The sequence below is a fragment of the Rhipicephalus sanguineus genome, chromosome 6, assembly GCF_013339695.2.
Source record: "Rhipicephalus sanguineus isolate Rsan-2018 chromosome 6, BIME_Rsan_1.4, whole genome shotgun sequence".
NCBI lineage: Eukaryota > Metazoa > Arthropoda > Arachnida > Ixodida > Ixodidae > Rhipicephalus > Rhipicephalus sanguineus.
The window spans coordinates 148369169-148388929 of NC_051181.1; positions in this window are offsets into that span (position 1 = coordinate 148369169).

The following is a 19761-nucleotide window of genomic DNA, read 5'->3' on the forward strand; positions in this document are numbered from 1 at the left end:
CACCTCGCACACGGAGCAGTACTCATATAATACGAACACTTATATGTAACTCAATTTGTATCAGGATTATATTGCGAGTTACGAACTGAAAATTCATTTATTGTTGTTGCACCGTCCATTCTATGCACGTCCACCGTGCATTTTCCTTTCACGCGTTTTCACGCTTACCAAGCGTCTTCTCGCGGCAAGCGTGGCGATTTGGCATTGTGAAAGACTAACTTACTATTGTGAGCAAAATCGGTTTTCTCTTTAGCGTCGCTTTCAAATCAGAACAAGGGCGTCAGTGCAGGCGAGTAGGTACTTCATCGCAAGGTTTAGTTTTAGCGCCAAGTAACAATGCTAGGAAAGTTAAACGACATGAAAAAGGCGCGCTTGCAACCACATTCTTAAGTAAAGAGTTAGTAACTCCAAGCGAAGAGGTAGTAAATGCTGCGGTTACTAACTTTCTTGGACCGTTACTAACAACCTCTTTGCTACCTACATCAGTAAACAGTTAGTAGCTGCACGTATTACTAACTTTTTTGATACCTGTTTAATACGTACGTTGGTACACAGTAAGTGCAAGCAAATAGTAACTGCATCGGTTGCTACCTTTCTTGGGATCGTCACTAACTTTCTGCGAAACGGCCGCTGACTTATTCATCTAAAATGGTAGTCAATACCGGGTGTGATAGGCTATAAGTGAACCAGACCTTGAAATCAGATGTGGAATTACGTCATCTTCAATAGCTGTCATCATGGCCGACATTGACTTGATACGCCTGCGAAGAAAGACCACGCCCTTGAGATTCACACACTTGTGTTCTGCGCTCCATGTTGCACGAAACGAGGGGGTTGTCGCTCGTACTAAGGCACATATGTCTGGCCTTCGATGAGATCATTGAATTGTGAGCGATTGAGCAGAGACGAGGTTGTCCAGAGACGAAAAACAGATATTTTACCGACAAGGAGAGGGAATTGGGAAGAAATGCACGCCAAGAAGTGTTTTCTCTACAACCTATCAAATGGACGTGGGGATGTTTCAGGCATGAATCAACGAGGGTGAAGCTCGCGTGCAGGAAACGCAGAGAATGGTGCTTACGCGTTGCTGCAAAAAGCTCTACCGAAGCTCTCCATCGACCGGCGCATTCGATGCATGGCAGCAGAATGCACCCGCCAAAGTGGTAGCCTGTCAGATTATGAGTGATGGGTGAAAAGTATGTATTCTTGCTACGCAGTATCTCGGCAAGCTGTCTGGCAAGTGCACGGTGCATGTCAAAGCATATAAATATTTCAGTGCAAGGCGTCGAAAACGAAACGACAGCAATGTGTTTGGTGGTAAAGCTTTTATTCTTTTCCTGATCAATGACTTCGAAAATGGTACAGTGAAAAAGGACTATTTAGACATGGCTGAAGCTAGCGTTGGTATCGTTATTATCTTGAATTCTTCGTCCTTTTTTGTTATATTTTTGAAATCCAATGCGCACAAAATATATGTTCTTTCTTTGACAGCACTTTTGTACGCAACCGCACACCTTAGCTCATTCTTCGTCTTTCTTTGTTTTTGTTAGGAAAAAAGTAGACAGCGAGAGAAGCGCTTTTCATTAACCTTAGAGGTGTGTAGCTTTAAAATAGCTTGTTCATGTTTATTTGTGCGAGCTTGATCGGCATTGCGTTTTTTTCAAACACGTGCTTCTCAATTATTAAATGCGAAGCATTTCTTAGCGAACGTCAGACACTTGGGGCGTTTCTATCTATCTATCTATCTATCTATCTATCTATCTATCTATCTATCTATCTATCTATCTATCTATCTATCTATCTATCTATCTATCTATCTATCTATCTATCTATCTATCTATCTATCTATCTATCTATCTATCTATCTATCTATCTATCTATCTATCTATCTATCTATCTATCTATCTATCTATCTATCTATCTATCTGTCTGTCTGTCTGTCTGTCTGTCTGTCTGTCTGTCTGTCTGTCTGTCTGTCTGTCTGTCTGTCTGTCTGTCTGTCTGTCTGTCTGTCTGTCCGTCCGTCCGTCCGTCCGTCCGTCTGCGCGCTCTCCCGGTCGTCTCCATAGATTGTAATACACCAAAATTTGCATAGCATAGCATGAGTGTATGACGAACACGATTCACTGGTAATGACGTGAATAACACAAAATACTGTCGTGTACGTCATGAAACCCTTTCCCTGAGTCACGTGTGGCACATACTTGCATACCAGAGTTCATGTTATCCGGGTATGTGCCACTGGTGATAACAGAGTCTCAATCAACGCAGTAGCCGCGAACATACACATTGACACGGAACGAAAGTTATAATAATAGTAATTGTTGGCGTTTTACGTCCCAGAACCACGATATGATTATGAGAAACGCCATAGTGAAGGGCTCCGAAAATTTTAACCATCTGGTATTCCTTAACTTGCACTGACATCGCACAGTACACGGGCCTCTAGCATTTCGCCTTCATCGAAATGCGACCTCCGCGGCCGGGATCTAACCCGCAACCTTCGGGTCAGCAGCCGAGCACCGTAACCACTGCAACACAGCGGCGGAGGCAAGGAAAGTTAGGCAGCTGAAGACAGAGCACCCCTGGAAGACACTGGTCTACCATCCACTCGTCCACGTGGATTACGCAAAAAATGGGGTCAATGCTTCCTACAATAACTCTGCCAGGAGACCATATCCCTCATGATTACCGGAGACTTCAGCATTGATTTATCAAAACCCAACAACGCCTGGTTCTTAGACGGCATGAGAGATGGCTTGGATGTAGACAGGGCAACACAAGACCTCGGTGCCACGTCCAGGACAGGTGGCATCATAGATCATTTCTTCACAAAAGCCATCCGCGGTTTCCACCAGCTCTACTATACCTCGCACTTCACTACACTTAGACCGTTAGTAGGCATGATCACCAACGGATCCGCTAACAAGTCCTGTCCAGCTGCTAGTGCTCACTGATCACGGTTATGATGACGTTACTCAAGAACTGCCAAGAGTCTTTCCACACATACACACGGGTTCGTGAAGCGTGCGTGCGTTCTCCGTCATAACGGATAAGTTAAGCATAACAACTGTAACGCAACTCTAACAAATGCAACTGTAACGTACGTGCAGTGCACCTGCGCGTGCCACTCGGCTGTGTATATATCTAGGGAAACTTTCCTGAATGAAGCTTAGTTGCGAGTAGCGCCTGTCCTGCGCATCTGCGTTCCTTCATTGTCCTATTCGAATTCGCGCTATCCACTATTGAAGAATATAAGCACTACATACCAGCTTACTTCGTCTGGTGTTGGTAACACCTATGTTGCTCTTGGCATTGCTAAGCAAGTGTAAACAACTGGTTATATAACACATGTGTGACTCTTCAAGGTATGTGTGTGCGTATGCCATTTGCACATTTCTCTAGCGTCATTCCGTGACGTTTCGCTCAATGCGAAAAATTGCGACACAGTCACCATCCTGCGCATGCTTCGCACAGCATCGATTCCCACGGTAGGTGGAATCTGCTGAATTATTTTCCTTCTTGTTTCCTTCAAGCGAAGCTTCTACTTCTCATAGATTTCGGCGGCGTCGTGCGCAAAAAATCCGGAGCCGGCAAGCCTACAGAAATGCGGCCGTCGTAGGATCTCTGGTGCCCTGCGTATTTGTAAGCGCGGTTTTCCAATAATTGATGCTCTCTCGATCATGAATTGGTAGGCGATCAGCGGTTTCTGATACTGCTATCTGATCTTTTAACGAGATGACTTGCCATTTCACGTGGCCATATATCATCGTTGCTTGAACATCTACGCATGACTGCCGTTTTTGTCTGTTGAGATTGAAGTACTGCGCTGCTACGTACATGGATGAGGGTCCAATGCCCAGCATGGAGGAAGGAAACGATTAAGAGAGAGCACTGCGTAATTCGAAAGAAAGAAAGAAAGAAAGAAAGAAAGAAAGAAAGAAAGAAAGAAAGAAAGAAAGAAAGAAAGAAAGAAAGAAAGAAAGAAAGAAAGGGAGAAAGGAAGGAAGAAAGTAAGAAAGAATAATAGTTGTAATTGTTGGGGTTTAACGTCCCAAAAGAAAGAAAAGCAGTACGTCAGGCAAGCGGCCGCAACGCGTTGCTTCCCACCATTTTCCCGATAGGGCAAGAGCTCCTGAATTTTTTCTCCCACTCTTAATCTTCTTTCGTGCTTCTGACTCGCAGAATGAAGTTGAGTGTCTATAGAAATTTTTTGGCATGGCGCCGGGAGCAATCATTTTCGTCTTTATCCCTCTCCTTGGCGCCGTAGCGCATGCGAGACATTCATAAACGACGAACCATTCAAAAGCAAACGCCGTCCTTCTTTCTTTATTTTCTTTTTTTCTTTCGTGCAAGACTACCTTCAAGCTCCAAATGCCAAATAAACGCGTTACGTAAGTTCATGCAGCGTATCGCCGTAACCAACGCCGCAGCAAGCGCCTTGACCTAATCAGCAAGAAGCGTGTGCAGTCATGCGTAAACGCCTCTGCCCTCTCCTTGTCCGCTCGTTTTCAGTCGTATTTCCGATTCTGTCATGCGGTGGCGTATCTTTTTTTTTCTTGCGAACTTACTTCCGCCATATTCTTCTGTCGCCCGCATTTTCTCCGCTTCTGTTATCCACTCTAAGCCCGGTATATAATCTCAATTTTTGGAGTTTCTCTTCCTTTCTTTCTTTTCTTAGTTCGTTTTGACATATATTTAAAAGTTTATGTTAGCCTTAATTGGGCTGCTATGATTGATGATAGGATGCTGTCGCGTGCAGGGAAAACTGAGCGAAATAGGAAGCGTCATATAATAACGTCATGTAGCGAGACATCATTCGCCGCTCCCGTTTTAAACCGTCTATATAGGTAGTTCTGTTGTCATAATTAACTGCCAAGATCACTTGTGAATGTGTGTATGCCTGCTGCGCAGTACGTGCGCTCGATATTTTATTACTTAGTTTTTTGTTCGTGTCTTGTGAATAAGCACGATCCCTTTCGAGCAGCATGATACGGGTTATAAAAAAATCCTCACCATATCCACGAAGTGAATGATGTTAGAGCAGCTTGCTCGGAGATAGTCGGGCAAACCATGAATGCTCCGTACAATTCCTCTACTGTCACATAAAGACGTCACACGTTGTTATAGTAGCGAGTGTGGTCAGGTTGTTGCCGAACCACAAGCGGTCGCAGACCTTGCAGCTGTGGCCGAACGTGTGGTCGAGGAAATCGCGCTTGAAGCTCGCGTCAGCGCCACCAACATCAGGTAGCGACCGCTTTTAGCGCTTGGCCGCTGCATCCCGCGCCCGTACCTCTTCGAGGTTCTCTTGCCGCCGCTTTCACGCTGCTTCGGCTTCGCTGGCTTATATCTCGGGGTCCGCCCGACGCTGACGTCTCTCTGCGGCCTCGTGAGCTCTCACCGCAGGGTCTTGGCGGCGAGCCCACGTTGCTGCTTGGTTGGTTGGTTGGTTGGTTGATCCTACAGGAATGGCACAACCCGCCACGGGGGATCGGCCACGAATCGTGCGGCAGTAGGATGTGTGAGCGAAAAAAAAAAACCCTCCGCTCCTCCGCCTTCTCTTCTTTGTTCATGATATTAGTATCGAAGCGCACTGACTGACGACTGTCAGTCAGTGCGCAGTTGTGGCCCTTTAGCGCAGAGGAAGGGCGCAGTTGTGGCCCTTTAGCGGTCTCCTATCAAATTAGAGCACGCGCCGGAATGGAGCGAGCGCCGCATGCTACAGTTGGATATGCTATATGTGATTTTGTCTGCGTTAATATAATCATCAAGGTGCTCGAAGAACAAGAGAAAGAAGACCTCTTTCGCGCGAGCGTGCACTGCGCCAAGCTAGCGGGAGCAATGAGAACTAGCGGCTACTACGGCGATGGACAAGCACCGAGCATAAAGAGCAAGCGCCTGTGGCCCGCGCTGCACCCGTCGCCTGGCTGCCCGTCGTGCGAGCACGGACGGGCCGATATGGCCCATGTACTTTGGGAATGCGAAAGAAATGAAGATAGACTACGAGGATGGGCGAGGACAATTGAAGGACCCTCTGAAACGGGGCGATGGCGAACCGCCCTTGCTGAGCGATGGCGAACCGCCCTTCTCAGCGAGGCCCCCGAAGACCAGGAGGGGGCCGTCCAGCGGGCCAGGGACGTCGCCGAGGACCTCGAAAGATGTTCCTCGAATGGTGGATCTCTGGCAGCCTAGCCCCGGGCACAATAACAACCGCTGGGCAAATAAAGTTTATTCAACTCAACTAAACTCCTAAAATTACACCATCTCCCGCTGAAGGGGACCATGAGGCGATGCGAAGCCGGCGCACTTTCACGATCGCGTTCCGTTGGCGTTCGTTGCGCATGCTACCGACCTCGGTCAGATTGTTATCGGACCAAAGTCGGTCGCACACGTTGCAGCTATGCCCGAAGCTCCGGTCGAGGAATTCGCGCTGGAACCGGGCATCGGCACCGTCGAAGCCCGGGCGTTGAAGTTGTCTAGCGAGGCGTTCTGCACGGGCGTTGGACTCGCGTCGTCTGTCCGTAGCCGACGCGTTGGCTCGACGCTGACGCTTGGCTTCGACGTCGGCGTTGCGTATACGGCGGGGTTTGCTTGCTGCTGCTGCCGTTGCGTTTCGGCATGTCGAGCCCGCGTTTCATCCGTAGCAGTTCCCCGACGACGTTGGCGTTTGCGCTGGGCTTCCCTAGCTCGGAACTAGGGGCCCGCTTGCCGACGTTTACGTTGCGCTTCGGCGCGTCGAGCATCCCGCTGGTACACGCTCTGCTCCGCGATCTCGGCAGGCGTTAAGGTATTACTGCAACTGGCGCCGACGTTGACGTTGGAACTCATGACACCGGCGCAGCCGGCGCAGTGACTGAGCGTGTGTACGACCTAACGCGAGCCTTTTATCTAAACCAGGAGGGGGGGGGGAGGAGGTGTGTGAAGAGGGTTTGCGCATGCGCAGTAAGGGTGGTCGCGCCGCACACTGAACTCTGCCATAAGATGCTTCGCATCTAAAAACGGTAAGCGATTCAGAGCACTGCGCAGTACTGCGTACTCTACTTTGGGAGAGCCCAAAGCTGTCCCGTACAACGTCGGCGTTTCGCTCACACGCCCTTGCGGACATACGTACTGCCGATTGCTAATGGAGCCACTGATTATTTAGCTGTATTGCGAACATCATCGTGACAGACCTCCGTAGTAGATCAGCGTGCTTGTCAAATACCTATTCATTATCTCGTAAAATTCGAAGCATTGATGTGCAAAATGGCATAATAATCACAGTTAATTAGAAAAGCGTATGACCTTTAAAACAGCAGAAAACATTGCTTAAGAAATGGCTCAAAGTAATGGCTTCAAACAAAAAACAATTATGGCAGCTTCGTACTAGTTGCGCTAAGCCCGAAGGAAGAGCGCAGCTGGGTGGCCATCCTTGTTTCTCTTTATTTTTTCTTTCTTTCTCTCTGTTTCGTGTACGTCTTTCTTGTATCTATTTTTTTTAGATTTCTTTCTTTCTATCTTTATCTATTTGTCTCTCTTCTTCGCTCTTTCTATCTTTATTTCTCGCAGCACAGCGAACAGCACTTCAGCTGTTCGTGGTGCTGCGTGGATTTGCTGAGCCAGTGAAGACTGCGCATTGTGCTGCAGCGAACTAAAAAAAAAAAAAAATGTACGGGAAAGTATGGGCGCCACTCGATCGATGTTCGGGGCCTTCCGGAACTTTCTTTACCGCCGAACTTGATCATGTGGTACGCAAATAATTGGCAAGAACTTTACTCCAAGCTCCGTGTTTTACTTCTTCGTTTTGTTACTGTAGACGACGCTGGCCCCGCAGCATCCACATGTGTTGCAACTTGCTGTCTGGATATTATGGATGTGCCGAGACGAGCTATTTTGCGAAGAAAAAACAAAACAAAAAGGAAGCTCTAAAAATATTTGCGCCACATCTATTGTTTCTTCCTTTGTGAAGCGCAAGAACTGAATGCGTGATCGATCTGATGTGCTGTGCTCTATCGGTGCTATAGAAAAGCTTTGGCTCGGAGGGGCTCGCTTCACGGATATCTCATGGGAACGAAAACGAATGCAGGTTCTCCTTGTGGACTTCTTCATTCAGTTGGCTGAACGCTATATGTAACCTTCCGTACCTCAGCAGCTTGTGCCTGCACGTGGCCCATATTTAGGACAGTCCTTCAGTTCATTCATGAAGTGTTTCTCTTACTTTCGAAATGCTGTTCATGTTCTTTGAAGCACTTGGGTCAAACATTTGGGAAGGGCTATGACAAAAGTATATGTGTTACCTCGCTATGCTGTTCTGTTTTTTCGTGGCGCAAGCACCAAGTGACGCTCTTGCTTCTTTTCCAAGCATTTCTGGTCGAGCGCTTACTTCCGGCTTTCCGAATATTCAGAAATATAATTCTAAAGATATAACTGGTACGAAATCGATCCCCGGTTGAATTAAGAGTTATACTGGATGCATATAATATCAAATTAAAATTTTACTTAGGAGAAGGACCAATTAACCGTTAGGATAATTAATGAAAATTAACTTAATGAGGTCCTTGAAACAGCACATGGTTTTCTTGTGAGCAGCTGAGATCGCTGCGGCATCTGGCGGAGCAGATCTCAACCACGCGCTTCTCTCCACGTGGCCTCTGAGATCCGCTTCGACAGCGCGACGACACAGAAACTTAACCCAAAAAATACACCAGGGCACACGAATGCCGACGTGCGAGTGCAACTACCTGATACATAGGTCAAGGAGTAGGGTCGCCTTTTGTGTCTTTTTAACAGCTAAGTGCTGTCCTACTATTTATTGTGCACAACAAGTGAAAAAGCTCACTAAGTTTTCAAATGTCGAAGACACCTCTCGGCTTGAAGAACTATTACGACCGTCTCGATGCTTGCAGCGCCAGCTATGCCTTCCCCCGTACAGGTTAGCATACCGGTTATGCCAAACTGGTTAAAATCCCTGTCTTTCCTCTCTCTCTCGTTTTCCTTCCTTCCTTTTATGTCCTGTCCGTTCATAAAAGCTGCGAGAAAAATATACACGACTCAACAAAGTAGCTGCAAGAAACGCCAGTAAAAATATTTTAGCAGCGCCGTAGTGTGCTTGCGTAGAAAGCATATCATCAAAAAAATAACAAAGGAAGCTTGCCGTACGCGTATCTACCTGCTGTAAATTTTCGTATCCAGAACCGCTGTAGTGCGTTCTACACTTACGCGGTCGTTGACCGTTTGCTTTCAGTTGAGGGAATCCATAAATTTAGGTATTTGCCGGTTCTCTGCATTTCTTTCTTTCTTTTTTCTTCCGTTACCAAAAGTGTCTGGTAGTTGTCCACGTGAGTGATTAATGTGTATTCTGGAGACAGGAATGTTTACGACTAGCGCCTCGCTGTAGGCCTTTTTACTTTTTTGTCTCCTGGTAAGCGTCCCTGTACTGTTACTTTTAACTTGCTGTTACTCGTTATTTGGGGGTGGCACTGGCCGGACGTCGTCCTTTCTGCTTCTCCTCAGGCTCACCGAAGTTTCCGGGATTGCTCTCGGAACTAGAACTTCCCCGGAAGAAGTTGCAGTAATTTTTTCCTCACTATCGTGTAAGTTAAACGCTTAGTAGAGAATAGACTCCTCATCTTCTTAGGGAAGGGAAAACACAGCACAACCACAAGGACTTAATTATCTTTTAACATTACTCTTGCAAGACACATCGTGCCCAAAGCGTTTACGTATAGTAAACATGCTTAGACAAGCGGCACAAATAAATCAGTGCGGTCATTTGATGAAATGCCTTTCAGCACCGGTGCAGCCTCCCAGTTTGTTTCTAGTTTTTCCACAAATGGGTTTATAAACTACAATGATGGTTGACTGTGAAATTTATAAATCTCGAACGATATAACGACCAATAAAATACTGTAACCAAATTGCCGGATTGATTAACGGGACCATCACTTCCTATAGCTCTCCGTCTCAACAACTCACCGTGGTAGCATAGCTGCTTAGGTGCAACGCTTCTAAGCTTGAGGAAGCTGTTTAGATTCCCGGCCATGATGACCGCGTTTCGATCCGGGCGAAATGAAGAAACACTCGTGCCATGAGATTTATGCGCACGTTAATAAAACCCGGTGGTCAGTATTAATGCTGTGTCTCAGATTGTAACGTGCCTTAAAATAAAACCGCTGTTTTGGAACCTGAAACTCAATAATTAAAACTGACTGTCTCTGCAGAAGCAATGCAACAATGCACGTGGTCGTTGCTCTGATGCCCGTATGTGGAAATTCGCTAACGAACGTGTAGTTCGGTAATCAATACAAACGAAGCACAAGAATGCGGGCAGAACAGTAGGGAAACATTGCTAACTAAAAACAATAAGACCGTATAGGTGTTAGCCCTTCATTTGAGCATGCATACATAACAGTTTATAAGTAATTACCAATAAAAAAAAACTTTTTTTGTTTCGTCGTTCACCCAGCGCGCTCAACGTGACGAACGCGTTCATGGCGTTTCGTTCTGCTGTCGCAGTGTCAGGATCCTCAGAAGTGGGCTGCTTTTCACAGTTTTATGCTATAGATGTGTACATTTTCTGCGCGTATTTTCGATAACGAGTTTTGTGATGTTCACTTGGAACTCAGAATGAGCGCATCGAATTGTCGGTGTCTTCAGTAAGTGTAACTAAAGCGCTTAATTTTTTTTTGTCTGCAAAGTGTACGCCTGGACGTCATTGTTGCGAAGGAAAAGGAAATACAAAAACACAAAAACTCACAAGGCGTTCGCCTAAGATGACTCGAAGGCGAAAGCAATCTTCTCTATCTTTTATTCTCAGTCGTCTGTGCTGGTTCCTCCGCCCCCGAAAGCTTTCTGCACGTAGCGTGGTTTTACACTGCCTCCAGGATTTGGGACATTGCAAGCTTTCAGCGCCTCACGTGCCTCCGGGATCGGCCCACCTATGACCAAGCGACAAATTCATGTGATGACGTCACAATGTGGTGGCACGTGATTTGCCGTTATGATGGCGTGATGATGGCGTCACAAAGTTTGGTGACATGTGACGTCATGATTACGTCACTTCCTGACGGCATCGCATGATGATTTTCTTCGTCACTCGTGTTGAGTCCGCCGACGCCGATGGTCACTTTTTCGTGTTTGGTGAGGCACCGAAGTCTTTCGCCTTAAAATCAACTTAAAGGAATTCAACCGGCTTCTAGTAATGCTATTAGCTGTCGTGTAAAGAATGTCCAAGCACGACCAAGCATGAGGGCAACGACAGCTGCATTGAACGCCGAACCAGAGCGCTTTCCTTCTCCTTCCAAGACGCCGTGTTTGCGATAACGACATCTCTACCCCTTTCTTCTTGTACGGTCTTCGGTTTTTTTTTTTCCGAGGAGGTAAAACGAGGGAAACAAAAAGAGAACAACGCCGAGAAGAGAAGAGCACTACGCGCGCAGAGTACAACAAGCCGAAATTCGAATAGGGTGGGTACGTCCACCATCTGCGTCCCGCATAAGTAATCGTATAACGACGCAGGGATCGTGTTCTTGTCGGAAGCTGTGGGGCGACACGACACACAAACCAATCAGCACCGGTGACGGATCGTTGGGCTTTCCTCCCAGAAGCATTTCTTGACCATATTAAGCCTTTCAGTGCGGCGTCTGGTAGCAAAAGTCACATGGTCCCTCATGCATTTGCCTAAGAGAGAGAGAGAGAGAGATTCGGAAACGGAAAATGACATAAAAGGACGCTATTTTCTGCCGCCCGTCGTGGGGGCACGGCTCAGCGCCTCTGGGTGTCGGGAGTTGGGAAGTAAAGGTGATACAAAGAAAGAGAGAAGATAGCGAGAAGGAGAGAGTAGATGTCAAGGGAGTATCTTGTCAGTGCAGGCGGAAGCACGAATCCAAGGCATTCGTCTATAGGGCGACGAGGTCAGCAGGAGCCGCAAACTCGAAAAAAGGCCTACAGGACTGGTATCCTGGACCGTGCGGAAAAGAGGAAGTCCTCCACAGTCGTCGCGGTGAGACCGAGCAGGCGATAGCGGCGCACTATCTCGCATCGTTCACCGGCCAGAGCAGGGCAGGAGCAAATGGTGTGTTCCAGCGTTTCTTCGTCACCAAATATGCGGCACGCAGGTGATAAGGAGCGAACCGTGGAGTACATGCGTGCCGCAGGGCAGGCGATGCCGGTCCGCAGGCGAAGCAGCAGCCACCGCTCGCGTCTCTCGAGACCGCTTTCAGGTAGGGCTGACGGTGTTTACCGCTTGCCACCCGCTTGTCAGGGTTGGCCGTTGGTAGCAGCTACTGCAGTCGTTGCCGGGAGCAGTCCAGCAGGTCTACCGCCTTAGTGACCGGGGTGTCGCCGTGGTGTGCTGCCTTTGCGGCGGCGTCGGCCTCCTCGTTCCCAGCCATCCCAACGTGCGAGGGAAGCCAGTGGAAGGACAGATGCAAGCCGTTAGGTCTGATGGCTTTTAACTTGGCGTGCAGCAGCGCCACGGTAATCCCAGCTCGGTCTGGCTGCAGCAGCGCTTGCAGGGCTGGCCGGGAGTCGCAGACGATCGCCACGGACAGCTGGGATGTTGTAGCAGCGAGGTAGTCGGCTGCCAAGTGAAAGCCAGCCAAGACGCTGCAGTGGACCTAGCGTGGAACAGAAGGCAGAACCGGATGGTGGTCCCAGTCGTTGGTATGACACAGACAGCCGCGGCCGAGCAGGGCTGTCCCGGACAGACCCGTCCGTGAACATCAGGAGATTACCCCGCAGCCTGTCGTGGATTTTAGCCGCGGCTGATTGGTGCAGCTCGCACGCCGGTGTCCGCCTTTTGCTGAGGTTGTCCAGTGCCTAAGACGATTCGAATGCACCTTATTTTTCTGCTCCTCTGAGTCGATTTCATTGACCCCCACCCCCGTTTGAAAGCTTTTTGCACCCAACGTTGTTTTTGCAGTGCCTCCGGGATCGGCGCACATTTGACCGAGCGATGGCGTCATGTGATGACGTCATCATGACTTCATTGTGAAGTCGTAGTGTGGCGTCGTGTCATAATTTTTTGCATAACTCGTGTTTACGCCTACGCCGACGGTCACTTCTGGCGTTTAATGAGGCATGTAAGGCTTTCTTCTTAAAAGAGAACGAAGATGAAGATGGTATTGTAGATGTGGACGACCAGGGAGAAGTGGTTAAACAATCGTAATCTCCTTCTTCTCCGTGGTCGTCCACATCTACAATAACAATCCTAATTGCCCCAAATTCGCGGTGTGACTGCCACACACTTGTTGTGACTTGCACAGGCCTAGACCTAAGCCGTTTTCGCCACCTCCGTGCAAGGGGCCTCAGGCCTGGCCGACCGCCCGACCTCGACCGCTGGATCCAATGGACCTTACCACCGATTAATATTATACTTTATACACAAAGCAAACTTACATGTATATTTTTGACACCACCAATTACTATGCCTAAGGGCAGGCTTTAAAAAAACAGTGCTATTTAATATGCACGCATGTTAATCTCACGTTTTTCGTCACAAACCAACGGCGCACAATCATGACGAGGGCAACAAGGAATAACGCACCGCAGTGCTAAAATTAAAAAAATATATAAAAAATAGTTGGGTTACACTTTAATTCAATTCTAATTTCTCTTTCGGATAGCCATTTTCTGTGTGGTCTGGTCTGAATTAAGAAATAAATAATTATTGCACTCTTTCCTTTATATGTTTCCTTTATTTTTTGCTCTTTAATATTTAGTTAATAATATACATATATAAAATTTCATATCAACAACTCTTGTCCAAACCCCGGTGTGGGTACGAGCGATATGCCAGGGAAGAACAGCAACATATAGCTTACTATACAACAACAACTGCGCTGATCTTCCTTCTTGCCCTCGTCGTGATATTGTGCTCTGGTGGTTTGCAACACTGCGCGAACAAGCCCAAGCTTTCAGTACCCCTTACGTTGGTTTAGTGGTTATGGTGCTCGACTGCGGACCCGAAGATCGCGGGATCGAATTCCGGCCGCGGTGGCCGCATTTTGATGGAGGCGAAATGCTAGAATCCCGCGTGCTTAGATATGGGTGCCCGTTAAAGAACCCCTGGGGATCGAAATTTCCGGAGCCCTCCACTACAGCGTCTGTCATAATGATATCTTGGTTTTAGGAGGTAAACCCCCAACAAATATTATTACTATTATCGTCGTGACTCCGCGCTGATATTTCGCTGCGCTGCACCAACAAGCCTATGCTCTCAATATTTTGAATCACGTTTTTCACTTGACGTATCACACGTCCCCATTAGTTATTCATTCGACGGGAGAAATAAGGAGCGCTTAATTGACGTACAGGCTGTTGAAGGGACGTTATGGAGAGAAACAATTTTTCTCGCATTAGAAAACTACTTTATTAAAGTACTAAGAGCATCAGTAAAGCCGCCAGAAGTCGCTTGACAAGTGCGTGTGAGCGAAAAAAACAACAAGAAACGCGTCACTTCGTAAATTTGTTGGGGTCCCTACAGCCTAAATAATTCTACAAAATGAATTGCACTGTGTTCCAAGGTAGCCATAAACTTAGCATAGAAATTATCGGAAGATTTTGTAGAACCAATTTGACCAGAATACGAAAGAAGACATTGGAGTCTGTGACGTCGCACTGTCATCCAGTTCCTCAACTTTAACATAAAATGCAAAACATGAAACACCAGCTTTCACGTTCTCCTTAATTTATGAGCACATATATTTCGAGATTAAGGACAATCGTCGTCTTAAACAATCAATTATTCATATACATTCACCCAGCGTTTCAGTTTTGTGTCCCTCTAAGCGGGGTATGGACACGGGGTAGTTGCCTTGTCCTAGGACACGCCACCTACGCCGTGTAAATTTCCCTCTCTCCACCTGAAGCTCTCTGCCAGCGCTTATCCGCACCGGACTCCGCTTATCCAGGGAAATATAATTGCGGTTCGGAATGCAGGAACGCCAGCTCTGTGTTAGGCGCTTGATTTTAAGTTAGTGCGACAGTGCCGCACCGATGCAGCCCAGCTGCTCCTTGCAGCCCCTGTTCACCTTACTACACCCGCGCATGCGTTAGCCTATGCTCTTCCCGAGCTCCGTGTTTCAGATAGGATAATGAGATGCGCCAACCAAGAGCGTTACTGCCATTATTGGCCTTATTTGTTGCGCATGCAATGCGATTCGCTACTGTGGCACTGGCAGAAATGCGACTGCATAGCTTGAGCTTGCGTACATTTATCGTCATCATTGTCATAGCCTATCTCGTGTCAGCTGCACGACGGCCTCTCCCAATGATTGCCATCCCACCCTGGCCTACACGAGCTGATTAGACGAAGAGTTCACAAGGCAAGTGTGGCGTATAGAGGGGGGGGGGGCGTGATTGTGCCCGATTATTTGCTCATCTCATTGCCTGTTACCTCAACTGGCCATAACATAAATGACCAGTAGCGAAGCACTTCGCTGGTGTATCGGCACCACGAACTCGGCCTCCAGCTTGCATATATTTAGCGCTTTGTCCATCTTCGGAAGCACGACGTTAACGCGGCCCTCTGAGACCATAGGAATGCGGAGCGGGGGCGTGATAGACAGATTGTGCCGCCATGAATACTCCTTCGTGAGTCGTTAATGACAGGTGCAAATGGAGGCATACAGTTAGCCGAGAGCTGATCTAAGGGAGGATGGTGATTGACAGCGGCATTGGTTTTTGTATTTAGGAGCATATTCAGTGTGTACTATGCACCGCTATTCTTAAATAAGCTACCCTCTTTGGTTACCGCAGGATGACTACAAGGTCCTCGTAATGCACTGGGCACGGTTACACCACATGAGTAGGTGAGGATCTGTGGTTGTATCTAGAAGATTAGTCACATACGGCTGCATATATGTATAACCACGGCCGCTAGAACAAACAAGTCACTCATGTTCAAACTAGTCATCCCGTTATTTTTGTCTCGAGGATTACTTTTTTCGAAAACGCCATGAACTCAGCCGCACAACAAGACGGGATTGGCGTATTCCCGCAGGTCTGAACTCGATTTCTTCCGCCTACAATGCAAATATACGCGCATCCCGAACTTTGATGCTGCATGCAAATACACAGCGTAAATAGAAACCCTTCCAAATCAGCCTCAAATATTTAAACCGGGTATTAGTAGCTGCTTTGTTCGCGTCATCTCGATGCACTCATGGAAGCGCAAAGACGGGCCACATCTTGAATGACCTTACGAATAAACAAGCAGCATCATTCCCTCACGATGCAGAGAACGGAACTTCACGCTGAGGTCATTAGAGTATGCTGATCGACGGTGCCCATCAATACGGCGGTGAGTCCGCCATGCGCCCAGTGTGTTGCTTCACCACGACTCCGCATATAAATTAGCTTATTCCCGCAGTAACCAATTAGCTGTGTCTGTAGCGGCTTGTGTTATTCTGGCTTCTGAAACGCGGGTTATTCACCTTACTTCTGCAAGAGCTTGGGCCAATTAGAGATTGCAGCATCTGTCCCGGTAATAAGCGAGAATGAGGCCATATCACATAAGCCTCGTGAAAACTTCGAAGGTGTATAGAGGGATGTTTAGCCGCAAATGATCTTGCGCAGTCTCGCACTTTCTACGAGTGAGTAATCGGTCTGCGCAGGTACGTCGGTCGTTTCAAGAACGGTCGCGAGTGATTAGAGCACTCTCCCAGCGGCAGCAACTTCCCGTGCGGATCGAGGAAAGCTTTTTGTGCAATCACATGTCGCACGTTATTCTTTTTAGCCTAACAATTAGACTAACGAATGAGCCACCCACCCACGTTAGATATGTTGAAAGCATTGCCTTAAGTTCGTGAAGCCCAACGTGCTCTATATTAGTATAAAGAGGCAAGTACCCGGGTAGCTGGGACAAAGAGCACAATGTTACTTGTCTGGAAGATGGCTTGGTTTCATGTGCAGCCATTTAAGCAGTCCTTCTCATAACTACGTAATTTAAAGAAGGGCGCCCCAGGATTTCAGTTGTGCAGAGTGAAAAACAAAGGCTGCTGAAAGACACAACTAGCCCATGACGGCCAGCGCAAACGGAACACGCACGAGAAAAAGAAACGATGACACAGGCGCAATAATTCTCGTCCGTGTTCTGTTTGCGCTGGTCGTAATAAGTACGAGGGCAATTCAAAAAGTAACGACCGTTTGCTAATATTTAAATATTTACACATTATAAGGAAGATTTAATTGTGCAGCGTCATCTGTTAATTCTCCGCGAAGGTACTGAAGTTACTGTTCTGACTCAGTAGTCGTCTGCTTTTCGGGGAATGCAAACGACAATGTCTGCGAAAATCGTTGCTTGCGCATGTGGTGAAGTGCGAGCTGCAATTCAATTTTTGCTTGGGAAAGGATCATCAGCTTCTCGAATTTATGCGGAATTGTGCCTAGTTTATGGACACGAAGTGATGAGTCAAGGAAAGGTAATAAAATCGTGTCAAGACTTCACAAACGGCCGCACAAATATGCACGACTAAGAGCACAGTGGAAGGGCCAGAATCCAGACCAATGAAACTGTTCAACAAGTGGACCGGGCATTGCGATTAGATCGACGACTGACAGTTAGTCGTCTGTCGGATGAATTTTCTCTTGTCAGTCGCACTACAGTTTGCACGATTGTAAGTGATAAGCCCAGATATCACAGTGGTAGGTTTTAAAGGTGGGTATTAAAAATGCTTACCGACCAACTCAAACAGCAAAGAATTCCCAGGTGGCGAACTTCTATGCAGAGCGACTAAAGAAACTGGTGCAGCGGTACGAAAAGTGCTTAGAATTTAACGGTGATTATGTAGAAAAGTGAAGTAGTCTTGTGCTAAACTAAACCAGCCAAGAAAAGCTTTTACTAACGAATATTTATTTTTGGGGGACCAAACGGCCCTTACTTTTTGAATAACCCTCGAATTTTCCAACTCGCCCAACTCGGTACCCTATTACACAACTAGCCACGTTTTTTCTTGTTTTTCTTTTTGTCGGTGGCAAAAATAGTGCGATGTTTCACCAACCCGGTGGGGTCTACCCACTAACTCATTGGTTTGTTCGCACTTACTACGCCACGTACGCGCATAAAACACACTGAGTACCTCAGGCAAGCTAAAGGCACCGCTAAATAACGTTGCTCTCACTCTAGTAAAGCTATCCGAACTTCGCCGTTCCTGTGTGAGAAAATACTCATGCATGCGATTATCTTTACGTCGGACGTGGCCTGTAAAGAATGACTAAGTAGAGATGTCAGGAGAGGCTAGAATAAGAAAGTCAGCGAGGTTATCCGAACGAGCGTTAGCTTCGCTATCTCTGCACAGGACATAAAAAAAATGATGTAACCAGTGAATTCTTTAGTACAAAGGCGTGCGCGAGCTGATTAATGTTAGAATGAATCTTTGAGTGGATTCTCCAGGCCTTGGATGGCTAATATGTCGCACACAAATAAAAGGAGGCGCTATCGCGAAAGAAAAAAAAAGGTAGAAAGAAAAAGGGGCCGCCATATCTTGGAGACGCGAGAGAAGAGAGGCACAGAGGAGAGTACTCTGCTTCTTACAGGGAAACGACCAGCGCTAAGGAAAGAGTGTGAGCACCTAACGAGACCGTGTCAACGCTACGCTCGTACTTCACGGCCATAAAAGAGAAATAACGACGCATCGTCGCCAGTTTCACGATGTCGGGACGGCATGGCAATATAAGCCCGAAATGCAGCGTATTGCTTGCTTACATTGTTACGCGAGAGAACCGAGAAAACTCCGAAAAGCGACGACTGTTTTGCGTTGCAACTTCACTGTATTTTCCGAATGAAAAGTATAAGAAGGAAGATAACTAACACTATTGGTGTCTTGTAAGAAGCTTGACTGCTGAATGCTAGACAGCGCGCGCTTCGCGGCATTTGGATGAGAAGCGCTTAGAACGCTAAACTACATATGCTATGGCGTGATGGCGAACAGAATTTTTCGAAGAAACTGTGTCAAATTTGGTGCCACTGGAATGAATAGTGGTGCTTGAATTGCTCAATTTTCGTATTTGCCAGGTGGCTGAGAACTCACGAACATTTCATTTCATTCCGAAACTTGCTTAAGTGCCACCGGTCTCGCACATACACATTAAGTCCCGCATCCACAAAAGCGTCTTACGCTAAAATATTAGTAAGAGAATATTTACGCCAATTACGATGCGGGACATATCATTAGCAAAGGCGACTGACCAATGGGAGCTTGCACTTACGAAAGAGAAGTTTTGTAGGATTTGGCCTCAGGCTTTGAGCACAAGGTCTAAGGTCTCTCAGAATGGTCCCAGTAACATCTGAAACAAATAGCGACAAAGTGAAAACAAAAAAAAAATAAAGAAAATTACGATTCGCACAAGGGGCTCCAGGGTCCGATAACATGCTCCTGAACACTCTCTACCTGTCCCTACAACGCGCCACCTCTTTTCTATTTGCCGTACGACTGCATCCACAGTCACAGCGCAGGCATTGCGAAACCTTCACGCACTCGGCCCAAAGCGAGTTTGATTGCGCCAAGTTGTTGCCAATATTTTTTTTTCTTTTGCTAGTGCACGTATTTATAGGACATCTTGACCTTATGTGTGAAGCCCGATACATCTCCTGCCTTGGGAAAATAGTGCATAGTAAAAGCAGTCGGGCTTCAACCAATCAAACAAGATAGAGACAGCATGCAGCGAATAATCACTGGCACAAACAGAAAAACAAACAAGCTAAAAGAGTCTCTTTTTACCTTAGTGTGCGCGCACCTTGTCTGTTACTTGCCGCGCGTTTTTCTATGGACCGTTCTGTCG